This window comes from Coenobita brevimanus, chromosome 57 (assembly GCF_032717465.1).
Source record: "Coenobita brevimanus isolate Jiangsu-jjx chromosome 57, ASM3271746v2, whole genome shotgun sequence".
Classification (NCBI taxonomy): Eukaryota; Metazoa; Arthropoda; class Malacostraca; order Decapoda; family Coenobitidae; genus Coenobita; species Coenobita brevimanus.
In genome coordinates this window covers 42,751,401-42,773,445 of record NC_137010.1, presented here as the reverse complement: position 1 = coordinate 42,773,445, position 22,045 = coordinate 42,751,401, and positions in this window count along the sequence as shown.

Sequence of the window (22,045 nt, the reverse complement as noted above, 5' to 3'; positions counted from 1 at the left end):
TTGACAAACCAAAGGCGCAAGAGTTTACCTAGGCAGCGCGTAAGCACTGAAGCACAGTTCTTGAGGACAACAGGAGGGACTCCATCAGGCCCATATGCCTTGTTAGTATTGAGGCCTGTCATGGCAGAAAATACATCAGCTGAACAAATTTTTATGTCAGCCATGAGGAAGTTAGAGGGGGGGAAGTGATGGAGGAACAGCACCGGAATCGTCTAGGGTGGAATTGGAGGAGAAAGTCTGAGCAAAGAGATCTGTTTTATCATACATTGGCTATATAATTGCAGCAAATACTATGCCACTCGCATCCAGGGCCACACAAACATTTTTTCATTGAAATAACCTAAACACCCCCCCCCCCCATTGACATAACACTTGGTTGCAGTGTCTTGCGATAATGCAAAAAGCACACGGTAAGTCTATTTTGTTCAGTATTATTCATTACGCGGTATTTCATTCATCAACAACAGAAAAATAAACTAAAGTAATAAATCTCAAGCATATATTGGTGAACATATGATTTGGAAAGGAGTGTTTACAATTGTTATCATGACTCCCTTGCTCATACTTGTGTATACGTGCCGTGGCCTACCCATTTATTCCTCACTTGACCAATGTCACTTCACCCCTCACTCGCCACTCAGCTGTTTTGCAGATAATACAATAAATATGAAGGAATTGCAGCACAGTAATTTTGTCAAATAGCCTAAAATAAATGCTTCATTTCAATCCCCTAGAGTTTATCTTTTCTGCCGCTGCAAATGCGTTCTAAGATGACATTATCTTAGAACGCATTAGATAACGATGCCGATGCAAGTCGTTCTAATATGACATCATCTTAAAATATCTGATGACAATGCAAATGTGGTCTAAGATGACATCATCTGAAAACACATTTGATGATAATGTTAATGCGTTCTATGATGGCCATCTTAGAAGAGAAAACATCTGATGACAATGCAAATGTGATCAAAAGTAATATCGTTTTAAAACTCGTTTGATGCCAATACAAGGGCATTTTATGATGGTGTCATCTCAGAACAAATCTGATGACAATGCAAATGCGTTCTAAGACGTCAGTCTTGGAACACATTTGACGACAATGCCAATGCAAATGCGTTCTAAAATATCATCTTAAAATGCATTTGATGTCAGTGCAAATGCATTCTAAGATGACATCTTAGACCATTTGATGGCAGTGCAAATGCATTCTAAGATGACGTCTTAGACCATTTGATGACAATGCAAATGCGTTCTGAGATGACATAATATTAGAACGCATTTGCACTGGCAGAAAAGATAAGCTCTAGCTAATAGAAACGACCCATTTGTTTTATTTGACGAAAAAGCTGTATAGTGTACAATACTTGCAGTTCCTACGTATTTACTGTTTTATTTGCAAAACAGCTGAGTGGCAAGTGAGGGGTGGAGTGATGGCTGTCAGTGAGGACACATACACACAACTGAGCAAAGGAATCGTGACTCGTGAACTCGTGATTACTGTAGAACACTTCTTTCCAAATCGTCAGTTCCATGTTTCTATGAAGAATATCAATAATATTTAACAGAATGGGCTTGACAAGGTACTGTAAGATGCTGGAAGCTTGTGGGTAGTTAAGAGTCCGTTGGTTAGGTAGAAAACTGCACTGGTACACATATTTTCGGCCAATGAAGAATATACCTTTTTTCAATGGAATGATTCATCTTGCTTTTCACACACACACACATACACACACACACACACACACACACAGGGCACGAAGGAGACCAGACGCACGCCGACATCGCTCCATACACGGCCAACCTGGCCAGAGGCATTACCTAAATTTGTCTCTTTATATGAGTCAAGCTCTGTACCAGGTTAGACCAAATAATGTTCTAATATAAAAAAATAAAAAAGATGTTTTAAAGCAGGACTTGTTCAAACAGAAAAGAAAACAAATTAGAGTAAGGATGCGCACAGTCAGCTGATCTTTGTTTAGTCTACAATCTGCCCCAGGGAATGTACCATATGTGTTTTTAGTACTGCAACATGGCCACATACTTTAGTAAAGCAAATTTGGAAAAGAAAAGGGATAAAGGTAGAAAGCAGGACGATGATTTCTACCAAGAACTGGTTGAAATGGAGACACATAACAAACTGGTTGAGCGAGTACACAGGCTTGAGACTGCTTTTCAAAATGAAATTGATGAAATTAAGAAACAGATGCACTTGCAAAAGGAAGAAATAGAAAAATTAGGAAAGAAAGTCAACAAGAAAGACATAACTATAGGAGAGCTATCAGCTGAAGTGGGTACACTTAGGAAAAAAATTAGTGAAATGGCAAGTACAGTGGTCAACCACGAGAGTATTATGGAAGAGTTCAAAAGTGATACAGAGACAATTAGGCAAGTAAGCAGTCTGATAGATCAGAGCAGTGATATTGAGGAGAAGATAACACAAGTGAATGAAGCTGTGCAAAGCTACAAAAATGATGTGGAAACCACATATGCTGAAATTGTGAAAGTAAAGAAAGACTTAGAAACAAGGGTGGAAGAAAAAAGCATTAAAAAGGAAGCGAAAAGAATAATCCAAAACAATCCAAAGTTAGTCAGAGATTCAGCAGATATTAACAAATCTATAGTAATCACTGGTATAGAAGAGGAAGAAGTAAAAAACAAGATCTCAAGAGACAAAAAGGAGATGGCAAATGTAATGGGCATATTGAAAGAAGTATCAGAGGAAATCTGTAGTAAAGACATAGAGGAACACAAAAGGTTAGGGAAACACGAGAAAACCAAATCAAGACCCCTAAAGGTAACCTTCCAGAGTGTAAACACCGTGAAGGAGATACTAAAAAATGCAAAGAATCTTATGGAAAAAGAGGTGTTCAAAAATGTATGGATAAAAAGATGCCTAACACAAGAGGAACTGGAATTACTGAAAGAGAAGAGGGAGGAAGCAAAAACAAAAAATGAGGGAAGATCAGAGGAGGAGAAGAACACATTTTTTTTTACAAAGTAATTGGATTGCAGGTAAGAAAGTGGTACATAACCAGGAGGGAATAAAAAGGAGGAAGGTAGTAGAACCATGTCATGACAAGTATATAAACAAGATGATTAAGTTGATGTACTCAAATGTGGATGGAATGGTATCTAAATTATTAGAGATGAATGATTATGTCAGAGAAAATGAACCACATATAATATGCTTAACTGAAACAAAATTAACACCAAGGATATCGAATGACATCCTAAACTTAGAGGAATGTAATATATGGAGAAGAGATAGGAACTTACAAAAAGGAGGAGGAATTATAATATTAACTAAGAAAAATCTAAAAGTCAAAGAAATAGAATTAGACATACCCTCACAAGTAGAACTGATTGCAGTAGAGATAAATACATCTGAAGGGAAAGTAACTGTAGCCAATTTGTACATGCCACTCAGATCAAACACATGGGAAAGAGACGAATATGAGGACCTGGCGGAGAGTACAATTCAGAGTTTAAGAGCCTTACTACATAAAATGGAAGAGAAATAAAAAGAATTATAGTAACTGGAGATTTTAATACAAACGTGAATTGGAATACTCTAGACATAATAAGCCAAGAAAGCTGTTGGGACCAAAAGCTCCTGGATCTTGTGCAAGAGTTTTTCCTAACGCAACATGTAAGGGAAAGCACCAGAAAAAGAGGACTTGATGTATCCTCAGTACTAGATCTTATATTTACTAGGCAAGAAAACGATAGTAACAATTTAATATATCACCCTCCATTCGGCAAAAGCGACCATGCAGTACTAAACTGAAACTTCAGGATTGCATATGACATAGATAACAGCAATGAAAGTTACAAAAAGAGTCTAAACTACAAAAAGGGAAAGTATCATGACCTAAAGAAGTACTTCTTAGAAATAGCTTGGGAAAAGGAGCTTAGAGGACAAGATTTAAATGCTATATATGAAAAATTCTGTGAACCTTATGAAATAGGAGTCCAGAAGCACATCCCACAGCACAAAGAAGCAGAAAAGAAAATAAAGAAATGGTTCAATACAGAATGTAAAAAATCAAAAGAAAAAAGAGATTTGTTGTGGAATAGATACAGAAGACACAATAGAGAAAGGGAATATAATAATTACAAAACAGGCAAGAAACGATTATACAAGAATAAGGAGGAAGCCCAAAAACAGTTTGAGGAAGATATCATAAATAAAAGTAGTGATCAACCAAAGCTATTTTACTGCTACATCAGAAGCAAAACCAAAGTAAAAGATAAAATACAATCCATTACGGTCGATGGAATCACCTATACACAAGAGAAGGATACTTGTGAAGCACTAAACAAGAATTTCCAATCAGTTTTTACAGAGGAGAAATTTTTTGAGAGGGATTATGTGGAACATGCATGCCCACACATACTACCAGATGTACAAACATCAGAAAAAGATATACAGGAGGAGCTAAGTAAATTAGACAAAGGAAAAGCAAATGGTCCTGATGAAATTTCATGTTGGGTGCTATGTGAATGTGCAAAGGAGTTAAGTAAACCATTATTTTTAATTTTCAAGAAATTCTTTGAGTCAAGGTAAACTACCTGATATTTGGAAGAAAGCAAACATTGTTCCCTTATTCAAGAAAGGGAATAGACAAAATCCACTTAACTACTGACCAGTATCACTAACCAGTGTTGTAAGTAAGGTATTAGAAAAGCTTATAAGAAATGCTTGGGTAAATCATCTAGAAGAACACAATATGATAACAGAAAGACAGTTTGGTTTCAGAAAAGGAAAATCATGTGTTATTAATCTGTTGAGCTACTATGACAGAGTAACAGACACATTACAGGAAAGAGAAGGATGGGTGGACAGTATCTATTTAGATTTCAAGAAAGCATTTGACACAGTACCACACCAAAGACTTTTATGGAAACTATACCATCAAGGAGGAATTCGAGGCAAACTGTATTGTTTGATGCAAGATTTTCTCATGAAAAGGAAGATGAGAACAGTACTAAGGGGAAATTACTCATCATGGAAAGAAGTGACTGGTGGAGTACCACAGGGCTCAGTGCTGGCACCAATTATGTTTCTAGTATATATATATATATATATATATATATATATATATATATATATATATATATATGATATAGACAGTAACACTGGAAATGAAACCTATTTAAATATGTTTGCAGATGATGCAAAAATCTATCTATCTATCTATTGCCAGACGCCTCAATCCCGTTTGGGGTGGCCACAAACAAATCGCCTCCAAGTCGCCCTGTCCCCAGCCATTTCACTCCCCTGCTTCCAACTCACACCCCCCTCTCTCATATACCTCTCCACCCCATCTCTTCATCTCATCCTCGGCCTCCCCCTCCCTCTTTCCCCCTCCACCTCACTCACATACACTCTCTTCGTCAGTCTTTCACCCTACATCCTCTCCACATGACCAAACCACCTCAGTGTGTTCCTTATAACGCTTCCTATCACATCCACATCAACACCACAACGCTCCTTTATATCCTCATTCGTCAGCCTGTCTCTCCATGTGACTCCACAGGCTCCTCTTAAATAACTCAAATACAAAGGAGAATTACTAACACAGACTCTTGTAAAGAACTACAAGAAGAATTAAATAAACTTCATGAATGGAGTAATACATGGCAAATGGAATTCAGTGTGGACAAGTGTCATGTAATCAAGTTTGGTAAAAGTGGAAAAAGACCTGATTGGGATTATATGTTAGGAAATAAAACCCTACACACATCAGAAAGAGAGAAGGACCTAGGTGTGATTGTCTATAACAGACTATCTCCGGCTGACCACATCAGTGAAAAGGTACGGAACATGTATACACTGCTTGCCAATATGAGAATAGCGTTTACATACATAAATGAAGACATGCTAAGAAAGATAATAACATCATTCATCAAACCAACCCTGGAGTATGCATCAGTAGTCTGGAGTCCTCATCTCAAAAAACACATAGATAAGATTGAAAAAGTTCAAAGGGCCGCTACAAGATGGGTACCAAGCTTAAGGGATCTAAGCTATGAAGAAAGACTAAATAAACTGAATCTACCAACACTACAAGAGAGAAGGAAAAAGAGGTGACATGATTATGCTATATAAATGCATATCAGGGAAGGAGAAAATAGACTTAAATGATTACTTAACGTATGGGGAAGCATCAGCAAGAGGACACTGCAAAAAATTGCATAAAAAGAGAGGTGATAAAGACGTAAGGAAATTTAGTTTCCCAAATAGAGGAATTGATCAGTGGAATGCACTACCGAATGAAATAGTGTGCCAAAACAATTCACAAATTTAAGGATATGTACGATAAATATGGTTTAAGACACGGGACAGTACGAGCTTGACTCATTCCTGTAAAGATACAATTAGGTAAGAACAATTAGGTAAGAACACACACACACACACACACACACACACACACACACACAAATTAGCCTGGGTCCCTGGGACTTCATTGTCACGAATCAATTCGCGACATTTCCTTTTTGTGGGAAACCACGAACTATTAGTGGAAAACTCACTGTGTATCGCTCAGCTAACCGTTTCTCCCTCCATTATCGGAGTATACTTTTCAAATAATTCGTCACCATTTTCAAAGAGTGACCGATTTAATGCACGTCACTAAGTGCTGTACTGAGCGATACTATTGTTTTTTTATTGTTCGCCTCTGCTTCCTCATTCGACCGTTAAAAAAATGCGGCCGAGTGCTCCGCTTTCCCACGACTTAGTCAGTCTTGTGTTTGTTGTGACGGAGGAAGGTCCTGTGCCGCAGTGTGAGAGGTCAGCTAGTACCCAAACTCCACTTCACAGTTAGTCCAGTCTTCCCACTCATCTGGTGATACGCAGCATTCATCGATTATAGTATTTCTTTTGTGTATTTTCTAGTTATAAGAGTTTGATTAAGGTGTTTTTTTTTAGACGTAAGTATTTAGCTCGTGTGAGAGTGAGTGAGTGCGTCTCATTGATTTGAAATGTAACGTTAAATTTATTTTTTGTAATTAATAAATTTAACAGTTCTATTTCTTGAGCTTCAATGTAAAGTAAAATCTTGTTTCATTTTTCCATAATTAAGCTTATTTTCCATATAGCTCCTAGCTTGCATAAACGTTTGCTTTCATAACTGGTACTTAGACCAGTCTTGTATTAACTTAAAATCCGTTGTGCCAGGAGTTAATGCATCAGCAAGAACCTGATGTTATTATTATTAGTATTAGTTATTTATTGTCAGGGGTGATGTAACTTTCTCCAGAGGCTAACAGTACAGTAATTCAGCAATTGTGAGTAATTAGTCTCTGCTGTGTACTGTTGAGAAAGTTTATAAATTCTCGTTCTTGAGAATCTTAGCAAGTCAGCGTAAAGTAATCGTTGCTTGATGTAGCAAGACAATCCTTGTCTTTGCTCTTCAATATTATTGAATATTATTATCAAATTAAATAATATTTAACCATTTATTTCAAAATTACCCTGATACTATAAAAACCCCGTGACAATTGGCGACCTCGCCAGAATATTAACTCCTAGCTCTAGAGCTATTCACGAGATAGTGCTCACTCATTCATATTTAGGTATTTATCATTAAAGTTTATAGACACAAGTTTACTGGTGTTTACCGTTAATTTAGCAAGTGAGTTTTTGCTTTATTAATCAATAGAGTACTTAACTCTAGTTTATTCTTGGTAACGCCAGACGATTTTATTCGCTTCTGGGAAGTCAGCGTACCCATTGTGTTTATTATTGAGTCTTCCCAATCATTTGCATTTTTGCTTTAATTTTTGCCAGTTAACTAGATAAGACTGGTCACCACTAGCTTGTGTCTGTATTCTTTATTTGTTTATTAGCATTCGTTTGCGAAGCAGCAAACAGTACTGAGTCGCTAGTTACTTAGTAAATTGAGCTAGCATCATGGCAGCCAGTGCTTATGTACAGGAAGCTAAAGATATTGGTCTCACAGACCCAGAGAAAATACAGAGTTACGTTCTCTCACGGTTCAATTACGAGCAAGAACGTGAGAAAGATGCTCGTGCAGAGCGTAGGATTCAGCGCGAGTACGAGCGAGAACAGCGCGAATACGAGCGAGAACAGCGTGAGGAACGAGAGAGAGAACGTCAATACGAGTTACAACAACGAGACAGAGAACGAGAACACGAACGTGCCGAACGTGAAGCACGCGAGAAACATGAACTTGAAGTGCTGAAGCTCAAGCGAGACTCCTTGGCTTCAGACACATCTGGTGCAGTTGGTTCAAGCTCCGCGAGCGCTCTCCCTGCACATGTTATGGCGACCCCACACATCAAGCTTCCCCCATACAAAGATGGCGAGCGAATCGAGCCATACATAGCTCGATTTGAAGACATGGCTCAGCTTTACCAGCTCGATGATGCAGCTAAGCGGCTTCAGTTTCTTAGCCTGTTTGAGGGCCCTGCCCTCGATATTCTCCACAGAATTCGTGGAGACAATCTCACGTATGAAGTGATGAAAGCTGCACTCATTAAGGCGTATGGTCTCACAGTAGACGACGCCAAAGCTCAGTTCATGCGAGCTCGTCTCCAAGACAAGGAGACAGCTGTTCAGTTCCTCGACCGTCTCACTGCTTACTTAGGTGAGTGGATGGAGAAAGATGAAACTCCTTCCACGCGTGAGGGGATAATTGACCTTATGCTGCGTACACAGCTAGAGAGGTCGTGGCCTGCTGAGCTCATAGCACAGCTTAAGATCTGCCAGGTGAAAGATGCCAGCCAAATGGTAGAGAAGGCTGACGCATTCTTTACTGCATACGGGTATCAAGCTCGTAAGCAAAACACCTGGAGCAGAAAGGATACTGCCAAGTCTGGGAAGCCGTCTCAGACTGAATCCCAGCACCAAGGCCATTCTCAGAATAATGGCCAAGGTCCAAAACCGCAGTGGAAGGACCAGGGGCAAAACACTCAGAAATCTGAGTGGAAGAGGTACAACAAGTACCCTAACCAGCAGCAGTATCAGCCACGCAACCGACCGTCGGGACAAACTTTTTCACCACCAGCTCAAAAGAGGCAGGAAGCTAATGCAGCCTTCATTCCTCAGCAACAGCACGGTGGTCACGTCCCTACCAGTGTGGGTACTTCCCCACAGTTCACTAGTCCCACAGTGACAGTGAACCCCCCTCCACAGATGGCCAATGTTCCATCTTCCCATGCAGTGAGTGCAAACCCTCAAGTATATAACTCTCAAGGCACAATGTTTGCCACATCAATTCAGCAGCCTCATGAGTGGCTAGCTGCTTCCTCCACAGGCCCTCCCACAGGTGACAGTACCTTCCTTGTACAGCCAGGGTTTGTGGGAGGCATTCCTGTGAAGGTCCTGAGAGACAATGGTTCCTCAGGTTGCTCTGTTAAGCAGAGTTTAGTTCGGCCTGAGCAGTATACAGGTCGACAGATCCATGCAAGCCTTATTGATGGATCAGTGAGATTGTTCCCTGAGGCATGTATCCAGGTGGCATCTCCATTTTATACTGGTATGACACTTGCGGTTGTCATGCCAGAGCCTCTATTTGACTTAATAGTAGGCAATATTCAAGGAGTCAAGGATAGTTGCTCCGATGACGCTACTCAGACTTCGGCTGCTGCGGTAACACGAGCCATGGTTGAGGCTCCAGATTGTGTCACCCCAGTGATCATTGAATCGCCGCAAGATCTGATGTGTAGCCAACTTGTTGTGCAAGAACAACATTCTGACCCAACACTTGTTACCGTGCGGAACAAACAAAAGGGTCGAGTGATTAAGTATTCACGGGGAGGTCGAGCCAAGTTCCTTCGTAAACAAGGACGGCTCTACCGTGAGTCACGAACACCCGAGGGCGAGGTTCAACTGCAGTTTGTCGTTCCCGCCAAGTACCGCCTAGCAGTGTTACAATGGGGTCATTGTTCAGCCTCAGGAGGTCACATGGGCAAAAGGAAGACCCAGGGCCGTATCCGAGCTGACTTTTTCTGGCCAGGGATGGGACGAGACATAGATAGTTTTGTCTGTTCCTGCAGTGTGTGTCAAAGTAACACCACTAATCAGGTACATGCCCTTCCTGTGCCGTTTCTAACCACACCTGTAATCTCTGAGTCAGTTGAGAGACAGGATAGTGGTAATGTGGGTGTAGACCTGATGTCTCACCTACTAGCTGCTTACTAACTAGCAACTGTTGTATGTTGGGTTCCGTAATAGGCATCCTAAGCGATTTGAGTAATCCAAGGACCAGCCTGGTTCCCAGTTAAAAGTGTAGACCAGACGTCTCACTCGTTGGCCCTACAGGACACAGTATATCCAGGGCTTGTACATACATGTATACCATAAGTTAAGGGGGAAGTTTGAGAACCTTGCAGAGACAGTCCGAGGCTGTGTATGAATTACCTTGTGGAATGTCTCTGAGCTGTGGGCCTCTCTGAGGATTCCCGGAGAATGCACATTACCCACATGAGTGTTCACACCCACGGTGGGTGTTAAAACGTGACCTGCCCGAGATTGCTTAGCGATTTTCAGCTTCCTGTATTACTCGTAAGTGTAGAGTTAGGTTAACCAGTAAACTGCCCGTTCTAAGCAATTTGTGAATTCAAGAACTGGCACGTTTCCTGGTTAATAATGTTAGGTTAACCAGTAAACTGCCCGTTCTAAGCAATTTGTGAATTCAAGAACTGGCACGTTTCCTGGTTAATAATGAAAGCGTTAACCAGTAAGCTATAAGGGTTCTAAGCAATTTGTGAATTCAAGAATTACGTTTCCTGGTTAATAATGACAAGTACTGATTGCTAGGCAGAGAGAGAGAGAGAGAGAGAGAAATAACAGTTTTGATGCTCCACCTTAATTCTTTTCGCAGGTGTAGCTGGTGGGTGCAGCATTGCCGTGCAGATCAGCTGGCCGTTCCTGTTGCATGCTGCCGCCCCTTCTCTTCTGCCTCGTCATCATTATTTTACTATAAATTTGTATTACTGTGTCATTTTACACGTAGGTACAGTTACACTACAACTGTCACACCTACACCGTGTATTACATACACTACACTACATAACAATTAGTTGTTAATGTAAATGTAGCGAACTTTCGCTCAGTTTGACCTGAGTACAGGATTTTCACAGTCGTCACGGAGTTTTTCCCTCAAGCTTGTTTCTATTAACGTAAATACGAGGTTTTTTCGCTCACTGGCGACTGCGACATACTCCTGTAGCAGGATAGCACACACACCACAGTGTGAATCTTGTGTGACTGAGTTAGGATGTATATGTATGTATATTGAAATCTTTCTTCTGAAGGAAGAAAGATTTAATTTTCAAGGGGCGTAATGTCACGAATCAATTCGCGACATTTCCTTTTTGTGGGAAACCACGAACTATTAGTGGAAAACTCACTGTGTATCGCTCAGCTAACCGTTTCTCCCTCCATTATCGGAGTATACTTTTCAAATAATTCGTCACCATTTTCAAAGAGTGACCGATTTAATGCACGTCACTAAGTGCTGTACTGAGCGATACTATTGTTTTTTTATTGTTCGCCTCTGCTTCCTCATTCGACCGTTAAAAAAATGCGGCCGAGTGCTCCGCTTTCCCACGACTTAGTCAGTCTTGTGTTTGTTGTGACGGAGGAAGGTCCTGTGCCGCAGTGTGAGAGGTCAGCTAGTACCCAAACTCCACTTCACAGTTAGTCCAGTCTTCCCACTCATCTGGTGATACGCAGCATTCATCGATTATAGTATTTCTTTTGTGTATTTTCTAGTTATAAGAGTTTGATTAAGGTGTTTTTTTTTAGACGTAAGTATTTAGCTCGTGTGAGAGTGAGTGAGTGCGTCTCATTGATTTGAAATGTAACGTTAAATTTATTTTTTGTAATTAATAAATTTAACAGTTCTATTTCTTGAGCTTCAATGTAAAGTAAAATCTTGTTTCATTTTTCCATAATTAAGCTTATTTTCCATATAGCTCCTAGCTTGCATAAACGTTTGCTTTCATAACTGGTACTTAGACCAGTCTTGTATTAACTTAAAATCCGTTGTGCCAGGAGTTAATGCATCAGCAAGAACCTGATGTTATTATTATTAGTATTAGTTATTTATTGTCAGGGGTGATGTAACTTTCTCCAGAGGCTAACAGTACAGTAATTCAGCAATTGTGAGTAATTAGTCTCTGCTGTGTACTGTTGAGAAAGTTTATAAATTCTCGTTCTTGAGAATCTTAGCAAGTCAGCGTAAAGTAATCGTTGCTTGATGTAGCAAGACAATCCTTGTCTTTGCTCTTCAATATTATTGAATATTATTATCAAATTAAATAATATTTAACCATTTATTTCAAAATTACCCTGATACTATAAAAACCCCGTGACATTCATATCATAACTCGTGGAATTTCCTACATTATATTCTGTTATCAGTGTCTTAAAATGTTCACCATTTTCAAGACTGTTGGATTTTTCCAGCTTTTGTTTCAAGGTGACCACAAAGTGTTAAGATTAGTTTGCACTCTAGGCTTCAAAGTACAAATCACTAATCACGACACGACAACACGAGACAACACAACAGCGAGAGTGACTGTTTACTGACTGTTGGCGGAAAGCTGACTGGTGATTTGTGGAAGTATGTAGGGTGACTAAACCAGAGGAGGGGAAAGGTGGGGGAGAAGGGCTGGAAAGGGTATTAACTAGGAAACGTCCTTGACTGGAAATGCCTTCGCTTCACATTCCCCAACTTCACCCAGTCTCATGCGACTAACCCGGCAGAGGTGGCCAATCAAAGTGGTACACACTGATGGGTACTTGCCAGTCCATGAATTTTCCCGTTTGTCTGATAATTCCGGTTGCCTGGTAACCAGATAATTGCGATTATACTATATATATATATATATATATATATATATATATATATATATATATATATATATAGGGCCATCCATCTGTGGGGCGCGTCCCTCTGGGGCAACACTCTGCCTATAATCTGGCTCAAGTGAAGGTTTATCTCCGTGTAAAAATTTTGTGTTCTTATGTTAAAAATATATATGTATATGACTGTCCACAATGATTTTGGTCAGGACCTCTGAGCACTGGCCCCCAGTGAGGGACGGCCCTCGGGGTTCCCACCCTGCCTGACATCTGGTTAGCGTGGATGTTTACTTCTGTGCATAATTTTGTATTAGTAAACCTCCCCCCATTATGCCTGAGCGCATTATTCAAAAATGCCCACAGCTTAGTGGATCAGTCAGTGAGTGACACAGGAACAAGCACTATACTTGGCCGTTCCTCTGGTGCAGCCAAGATAATCTTGTAGTTACCACTATACCGTACTGCATGATATTCTCCAGTCTCTACAAATGCAGTGAGCAAGCAGTGCAATACCAAAGCTTGTGACATGAGGCGGCAGGCAGTAACTTCATTTAACATCGATACTCCGACTCGGATGCATTAAATAAATCCTAAACGTAATGTAACGAAAAACCTTTGTAATTTACTCCCCAGCCGAAAGAAGGCGCATAGCTGGTACTGCGGAGTTGTGCCAAGAAAAACAGAAATAATTGCTTTTCGTAATTAGAGGATTATAGTATTAAACCTTGTTGACAGGAGAAGCCTTTCCTACGCTTAATACAACCGTCTGGTATTAGTCAGAGACAACTGAAAAAAATGCATTGTAGGGCTGGAATTGTTAAAATGTGTCCTGGTAAATTATTAAATACCAAGTACTTAATAATCGTGTTGTTATTTCTCTTATTCATGAGAACTGTAACAGGTCATACTCTGTATATTTTCCATCTAAAGATTTAAGAACAGACCTCTGAAGACTTACATGATGTGTAAATGGAGACATGATGTACTTTCTTTGGGCACGACAAGAGGACTTTTTTCTCTCTCTCTGTTTCCCTATTTCTAGATCTTACCCTTTTCACATATAGAAGCTGAAATTGAGTTAGGATGATGATAAGAAACAAAATATATAGATAGATAATATTGATAGATAATACATATAATGAATGCAGAGATAAAGAGATAGGTGAATAGATAATCTATCTACCTACCTACATATCTATCTATCTATCTGTATCCATCTATCTATCTATCTATCTTTCTGTCTACATACTGTATATACAGTATATATATATATATATATATATATATATATATATATATATATATATATATATATATACTGTATATATAGTAGGTGGTGGCGACCATTATCCACTCACTTGATGTAGTGCTGCCTACTTCTTCCTTAGCCTTTATCATTCTTTTCTGTGCCTGATCTCCTGTCTTCCCATTTCTCCCATCTTTCCTGTCACTTCGTATTGCTTTTCTTTCCTTTACAGGTGGCTTTACATTGAATGACAAGCCAAATGGTTTCCTGTAAGCCAAGAAACTATGTACAGCGCTGGGTGGTAACCACATAACCAAACCATACGTGCTCCCTACGTGTCAGCAAGTGGGTTGGTGGAGGGTTAGTGCCCCTCCCCATAAAACAAATAACTCAGAGTCAAATGGCCACCCCTTATGGAGTTATGGCGTCTGGCAATATATATATATATATATATATATATATATATATATATATATATATATATATATATATATATATATATCGATGTAAAATAAATTAATCTGTTCTCAGAGAGCAACGGAAAGGTCAGTGTTGGGAATAACTCTGTGAGACAGGAAAAGATCAACTTGGGTGAGGGAGCAGACAAAAGTCAAAGATAGTATAGAAGTTATAGAAGAATAGAAATGAAGGTGAGCAAGGCATGTAGCAAGAATCAGGGATAATCGATGGAATACGAGGTTGACTGACTGGACATCAAGCTATTGTAAGCTTAGCAGAAAAAGTCCAGACAGGAGGTGGAGAAATGAGATAGAGAAATTTGCAGGGAAAACGTGGCTAAGATTGGCTCAGTTAAGAAACTAGTGGAGAAGGTTGGGGGAGGCCTTTGTTCAGCAGTGAACTTGTAATGGCTGATGATATATATATATATATATATATATATATATATATATATATATATATATATATATATATATATATATATATACACATATACATATATATATATATATATATATATATATACATATATACATATACATATATATACATATATATATATACACACACATATATATATATATATATATATATATATATATATATATATAGCCCGACGCCCTCATCCCGCAAAGGGTGGCCGCAGACAAAACGCCTCCAAGTCACTCTGTCACCCACCAATTGACTACCCTCCCCCCAACTCACTCCCCCTCCCTCATATACCTCTCAACTCCATCCCTCCACCTCATCCTCGGTCTACCCCTCCCTCTCCCTCCCTCCACCTCACCTACATACACCCTCTTAGTCAGTCTTTCATTCTCCATTCTCTCCACATGTCCAAACCACCTCAGTGTATTTCTCCTAATCTTTTCAACCACATCCACATCTACCCCACAACGTTCCTTCACTTCTTCATTCGTCAACCTGTCCCTCCATGTCACTCCACATGCTCCTCTCAAGTAACTCATTTCCACTGCTCTCACTCTTGACTTGTTCCCCTCTTGCAAGGTCCACGCCTCGCTTCCATACGTCAGGGTAGGGATCACAATACCATCATGCAGTGACTTTTTAACTTCCATACTCACCTCCCTATTTCTCATCACGGCTTTCAGTGTACCAACAACCTTTCTTCCCTGCTGTACCCTTTCACGTACTTCATCCCCCAAAGTTCCATCCTTACTCATCACACTACCCAAGTACTTGAATGCACTCACATTCTCCATATCCTCAACATCCAACCTCACTGCACACTCTGTGACTTCATTCCTCTCAAACACCATAGCTTTACTTTTGTTTACATTAACTTTCAGCTTCCTCCTCCTACACACTGTCCCAAATTCATTCACCAAACCTTGCAACTCCCATTCATCTTCACTCAACAATACTGTATCATCAGCAAACAGCAACACCGGAAGCTTCCAAATCTCACCCTCATTCATTAGGGCCACCCCCACATCCACTGCCCTACCTTGCATCTCCTTTACAACCCCATCCATATATATATTAAACAGCCATGGAGACATCACACACCCCTGTTTCAGTCCCACATTGAGAGCAAAGAACTCACTCAGCTCACCATCCACTCGCACCGTAGCCCTAGCTCCATCGTACATACTCTTCACAGCACTCAACAATTTCCCCTCCACTCCATATATTCTTAATACCTTCCACATACCTTTCCTATCTATTCTGTCATAAGCTTTCTCCAAGTCCATGAAGGCAGCATACACTTTCCTTCCCTTCTCTAGATACTACTCCACTAAACATCTTAGAACAAATATCTGATCTACACACCCTTTTCCCTTCCTAAATCCCCCTTGTTCTTCTCCAACTAGCTCCTCTGTCATATGCCTAACCCTATCAATGACTATTCTACCATATATTTTACCAGTCACACTAAGAAGGCAAATACCCCTATGGTTACCACATACTTCTCTCTCCCCTTTTCCTTTGTACAGAGGAACAATTATACCTGATTTCCAGTCCTCTGGAACCCTTCCCTCTTCCCAAGCCAATCTACACAACTTCCATATCCACTCCACAACAATCTCACCCCCATACCTAAGCATTTCACCACACACTCCATCAATTCCTGGGGCCTTTCCCAGCTTAATCTTCTTCATCGCTTCCTCTACTTCCGACCTACTGATCTCTTCCTCCCTCCTCTCATCTCTTCTTCTCCCAGCCATTCCCCAACCACTTATACTCACACTGCTCTCACTCTCTACATTCAACAAATCCTCAAAGTGCTCCTTCCATCTCCTCAATTTCTCTCTCCTCTCCACCAACAATCTATTATTCCTATCTTTCACTCCCCTACTATTTCCCCTTTCACACTGCCTTACTTTCTTTACCTCCTTCCAAAACAATTTCTTACTCTCCCTCCATTTCACACTCAGATTCCTCCCAAACTCTTCATCCACTTTCTTCTTACTCTCCTTCACCAGTCTCTTAACCTCCCTTCTCCTGCTCACATATACCTCTCTCTTCTCTCTCTCATCTTCTCCCCTACCTCTACTCGCCAACCATTCACCATATGCCTTCTTCTTTTGTTCCACAGCTCGTTTCACCTCATCATTCCACCATGCTGTCCCTTGCACACCCTTGCATCTCCTCCTCACTCCACAAACCGCCTCACACGCTGCGCCTATCTCTTCCGTGAATATGTTACATACGTCTTCCACCCCTTCCATCTGCTCTAGCTCATACCTTCCCAATCTTTCTTCCACTATGCTCTTATACTCTGTCATTTTCTCACTATCTTGCAGTTTCTCCACTCTTCTCACAGGAGCTGCTTCCTCCTGTCTTCCCTTCGTCTCCTAAACCACTTTCTTTGCAGCTCTACCTTGGCCATCACTAAGTGATGGTCCGAGACTCCATTCCCCTACCCTCTCCACACTCTTGCATCCAACACTTGTCTTCTCATTCGCTCATCCACACACACGTAGTCTATCATTGCCTTTCTTTCAACAAGTTCACCATCCATCCTCCTCATTACTCTCCATGTATACCGGTGGATCATCTTATGACGAAAGTAGGTGTTGGCTATTGCCAACCCCTTACCAGCACAGATGTCCACCAAAGCATTACCATTCCCATCTACTTCAGCTGGCACACCCCACTGACCAACCACTCCGTCCACTCGTACATTCCCAACTTTGCCATTCATGTCTCCAATCAACAGCACTCTCTCGCTCCTCTCAAACTTGTCCATACATGCTTCTACTCTCGCCCAAAACTCATCTTTCACTCTTGCCACTCGATCCTCTGTTGGAGCATACACACATACAATCACCCATGCTTGTATACCTACTTTCATCCTCACCCATACAATCCTTGCACCCACTGTTCCATACTCTCTTATATTCTCCTTCCACTTCTTGCTTATCATCAGACATACTCCCTCTCTTGCCCTCTCATTCTCACTGACTCCCGCACATATACCTACACCGTATTCCCATTCTCTCACCCTTTCACCTTTCCATTTAGTTTCAGTCAATCCACATATATCCACTTTTGCATCCTCAAGCACCTGAACAATCTCTCTCTCTTTCACTTCATCATTCACTCCTCTCACATTCCATGTTCCCACCCTCAGAATGTCCTTTGTCCGTTCCTTAGTCGTCAACGTATGGTCCGTCCGGGTCCGAGGCGCTTTATTTGCTTTTTTAGTTAGTTCTTTTTACGGGGTGGGGCACTAACCCACCACCAACCCTTTTAGTCGCCTCGTACGACAAGCAGGGATACTGGGGGAGTATATAATATATATATATATATATATATATATATATATATATATATATATATATATATATATATATATATATATATATATATATATATATATATATATATATATATATATATATATATATATATATATATATATATATATATATATATATATATATATATATATATATATATATATATATATATATATATATATATATATAACTACTGATCCTCATTACCGTCCCTTATTCTCCCCGACAAGGAAAGTATGTTTTCATCCCTGTTTGTTTGTTTGTTTGTTTGTTTCTCTGTAAGTTTGTTTGTCTGTTAGCAGGATTACTCAAAAACTAAAAGAGATTTGGACCAAATTTTTTGGGTCGATAGCCAATGTCCCAGGGAACAATCGATTAACTTTTGGGATCGATATGGATCGTATTACAGATTCCGGATCCGAAAAACACTTTTTGCGAACCCCTAATCGATGATGAGAAACCCTAACCCATTATGAGGAGTGGTTTGGAAATTACGTTGCCCTTGTCTGAGAGATGCGCTCCACTGAGTACCCCTCTAGTTGCGTATGAGATGGACACAACACTTCAGAAAAACAAAAATTAAAACTATTGGTAACAGATTAGTAAAATGGGCCACATTCCACTCATTTCCCAGAAATCGTTATCATCATGCCATCCCAGCTTCCCACACTGAACACCAAGAAAATGAATGTCCACATTATTAATCCTGAGAAAGTTAAATTGAATGAATATCTACGTTTTCGACATCGTTATTAAAATACATAATGGGAAATAAAAGAAGTACCTATACTTCTACATCGCTCTTGGCTCTGTATGTAAAGTGGAATGCAGTCAAACCTCTACCACTCTCGCCCTGTTTTAAAACTGACCATTACTCGCTCCAAAAAGTATCTAAAACATTCGTCTTTATATTTTGTGAGTAGTAGAAGCGTTTGAAAAAGAGTCATGTATGTGTATATTTGCCATTTCGGTCAGTAATGAATAAAGAATGAACTGTATACAACCTACCGGTACATTACACTATCCATTCAGAGCAATGTGCCTTCAGCAAAAAGCGAACTGCGACAGTGTCAAGACTCTAAAATGTCATAATACACTACATAATAGCTAGTAACGTATATATTGTTAATATGTAACATACAGGTTGGAAGAAAGTAGTGCCTAAGCTCAAGAGATCTAGAGGAAACAGCCATGCACGTTCTGGCTAGGGAATTTCACACACAGCACAGTATGACGCCTGATGGAAAACTCCACAGGTGTGGAAACAGGTGCCCTTACGCATGCCTCAATCAGTCATATACAGGGGAAATTGGAGAGACAGAGCAGAAGGGGTTAGGAGAGAGAAGAGTCACGGTGGCAAAGGCAGGAGGAGAGCGCTCGGGGTTAGCAGGCACAAACTGCTCTGGCTTCAATCCTACTCTTGTGAAGATAATGTCCTTTGGAGAATAAGACTGCAGTCAAACCCCAGACTCATCTTTATCCATCTCCTGCCATCCACGACAAGAACAACTTAAACATTCTTTCTTCTTAAAAATCCCTACAATCTTACTCATTTTTGGAAACGCTCGGCGACGGCTACGATAACAATACTGTACTTACTGTGAAACCATCAATCACCTGGTTTAAAATAGTATTTAGAGCGAACGATCACGATATGAGAGTTTGTCTAAATCTTCTCCCACTCAATTCTGATAATACGGGCATATTTTTCTCCCTAAATTTGGTGATTACTTGTATACCACTGGAGAGTCGAATGATTTCTGATACGCATTAGTCCTGGTCACTGCTTCATCTTAACAAAGTCATACCTTATTTCCCAATTGCTCCCTCACAACACGGTTTCAAAGCATTGCACTCAATAGTCAACTTACTAACCAACCTCACACAACATGTATCCCAAAGCATCAACTCCGTGAGACCCACATGACATACTGTACACTGCTTTCAGCAATGAACACTAGCAAAGCCTTTGATGCCATCCCTCGGCTCAAACTAACGATCAAAATCTCCACTGTTAATATGGAAAACAACACCAAATACCGGCTTGCGACCTTCCTAGCAGATAGACAAGCACAAGCTGCACTCGAAGGCAGGTGATTACGTACAGGAAACTTCCCTAAGGGAGTTTCACAGGGCTCCGTACTTTCACCTACAATTTTCAACTTACAAATGCATGATACTCCCACACTCCATCTGCCCACAAACATTGCCTCATATGCTGATGACATAACCATAACACCCACATATCACATTGCAGACACAGCCTGTACACTTCAAGACTATCGCAACACCCCTCAGTCATGGGTTAAGGACAACACACTGAGGATCGCTCCAGGCAGCTCCAACAACACACTTATCACCAGTAACAATCATGAGCACATAAGCACACTTATCACCAGTAGCAATCATGAGCACATAGGCACACCCCTAACGTCACACCTAACAATGTATCAGTGCCACAAACCCTCCTCACTCAGTGACATATGACACTGAACTCATCCTCAAGGACAACATACGACATTCATACATGGGGGGGCACCACATCATAAGGTGATGCACTCTCAAACTCAACTCATTCAGAGCAATTACAGGGACAGACCATTAAGCAACAAAAAGAAACACTCATTTTCCACAAACATTTGCCTATACCAGATCAGTGATATCCTGTCCCTCTTCGGGATGGGCCCTTATCGTATCTAAGATCCACTACAACACCTTGTACACCATACAGAACATCGCTCTGCACATAATTACTGGCTACACCAAAACCACTCTCAAGAGATCACTTACATTTTGAAACTAAATTCTTACTTGTTAGATAACATCTTGATAATTATGAGAGGTACACAGCTCTATGCAGTAGCTGGTGCTTACACAAAACACTCTTATTATTATGACAGAGCCAAACAACACAACTAGGCACTTAAAACATCACCATACGAACGTTACTAAACCCTCTTCAACAACATCCAGTCTCCAGACGTTCCAGTACTACCACTGAAGAATCGCCTACATAATCATTTCACGTGCAGGGCAACACAACATCTAGATCAGGGCACTATATTGAAACCCTTCACACACCCTACCTCCTGACATCCACCATCAAAGACGGAACTCACCTGGTTTAACTAGCTAGGCTTTGTCAGGACATCACGTAGCCCTCCCCAGTTACCAGCTTATTGTAGATTCGGGTTAACTGGAATCACAGGAGACATGTGCCTTACTTGTAGCTTAGGCGTATACAACATAACGAGCATAATGGAACACTGAACAGCATATGCTACACTAAGACACAGGCACGGCCTCAAAGATGTAGAGAACTTATGGGAGGACCCCATAGAGTCAGTTACTTACCTGCGGTCGACGGGTCTGCTTGACCAGAATGAATGGGGTTAACCAACAACAGCAACAACCTCTGTAGCCCGAGGACGTCATTTATATCTTTATTAGTGTTATCACCAACTCCATGTGTAGAGGTTAATGAAACCTACATCTAACTCTCCTAACTGAATGAAATTATATGGTAGTAGCAAGAATGAATTCTTCATACAAAACTGGGAATAAGAAAGCTGGTTTTAATATCTTCAATCTTTTACAGTTTTCAGTCATTCTCCATTACACGTCAGGTTTCTGTACTCTCAACTGAATGAAATCGTCTGGCATTAACTGGAATGATATCTTAGAAACATAAAAATCATGAAAGGGCTAAAGATACTAGTATCAACACTCTCA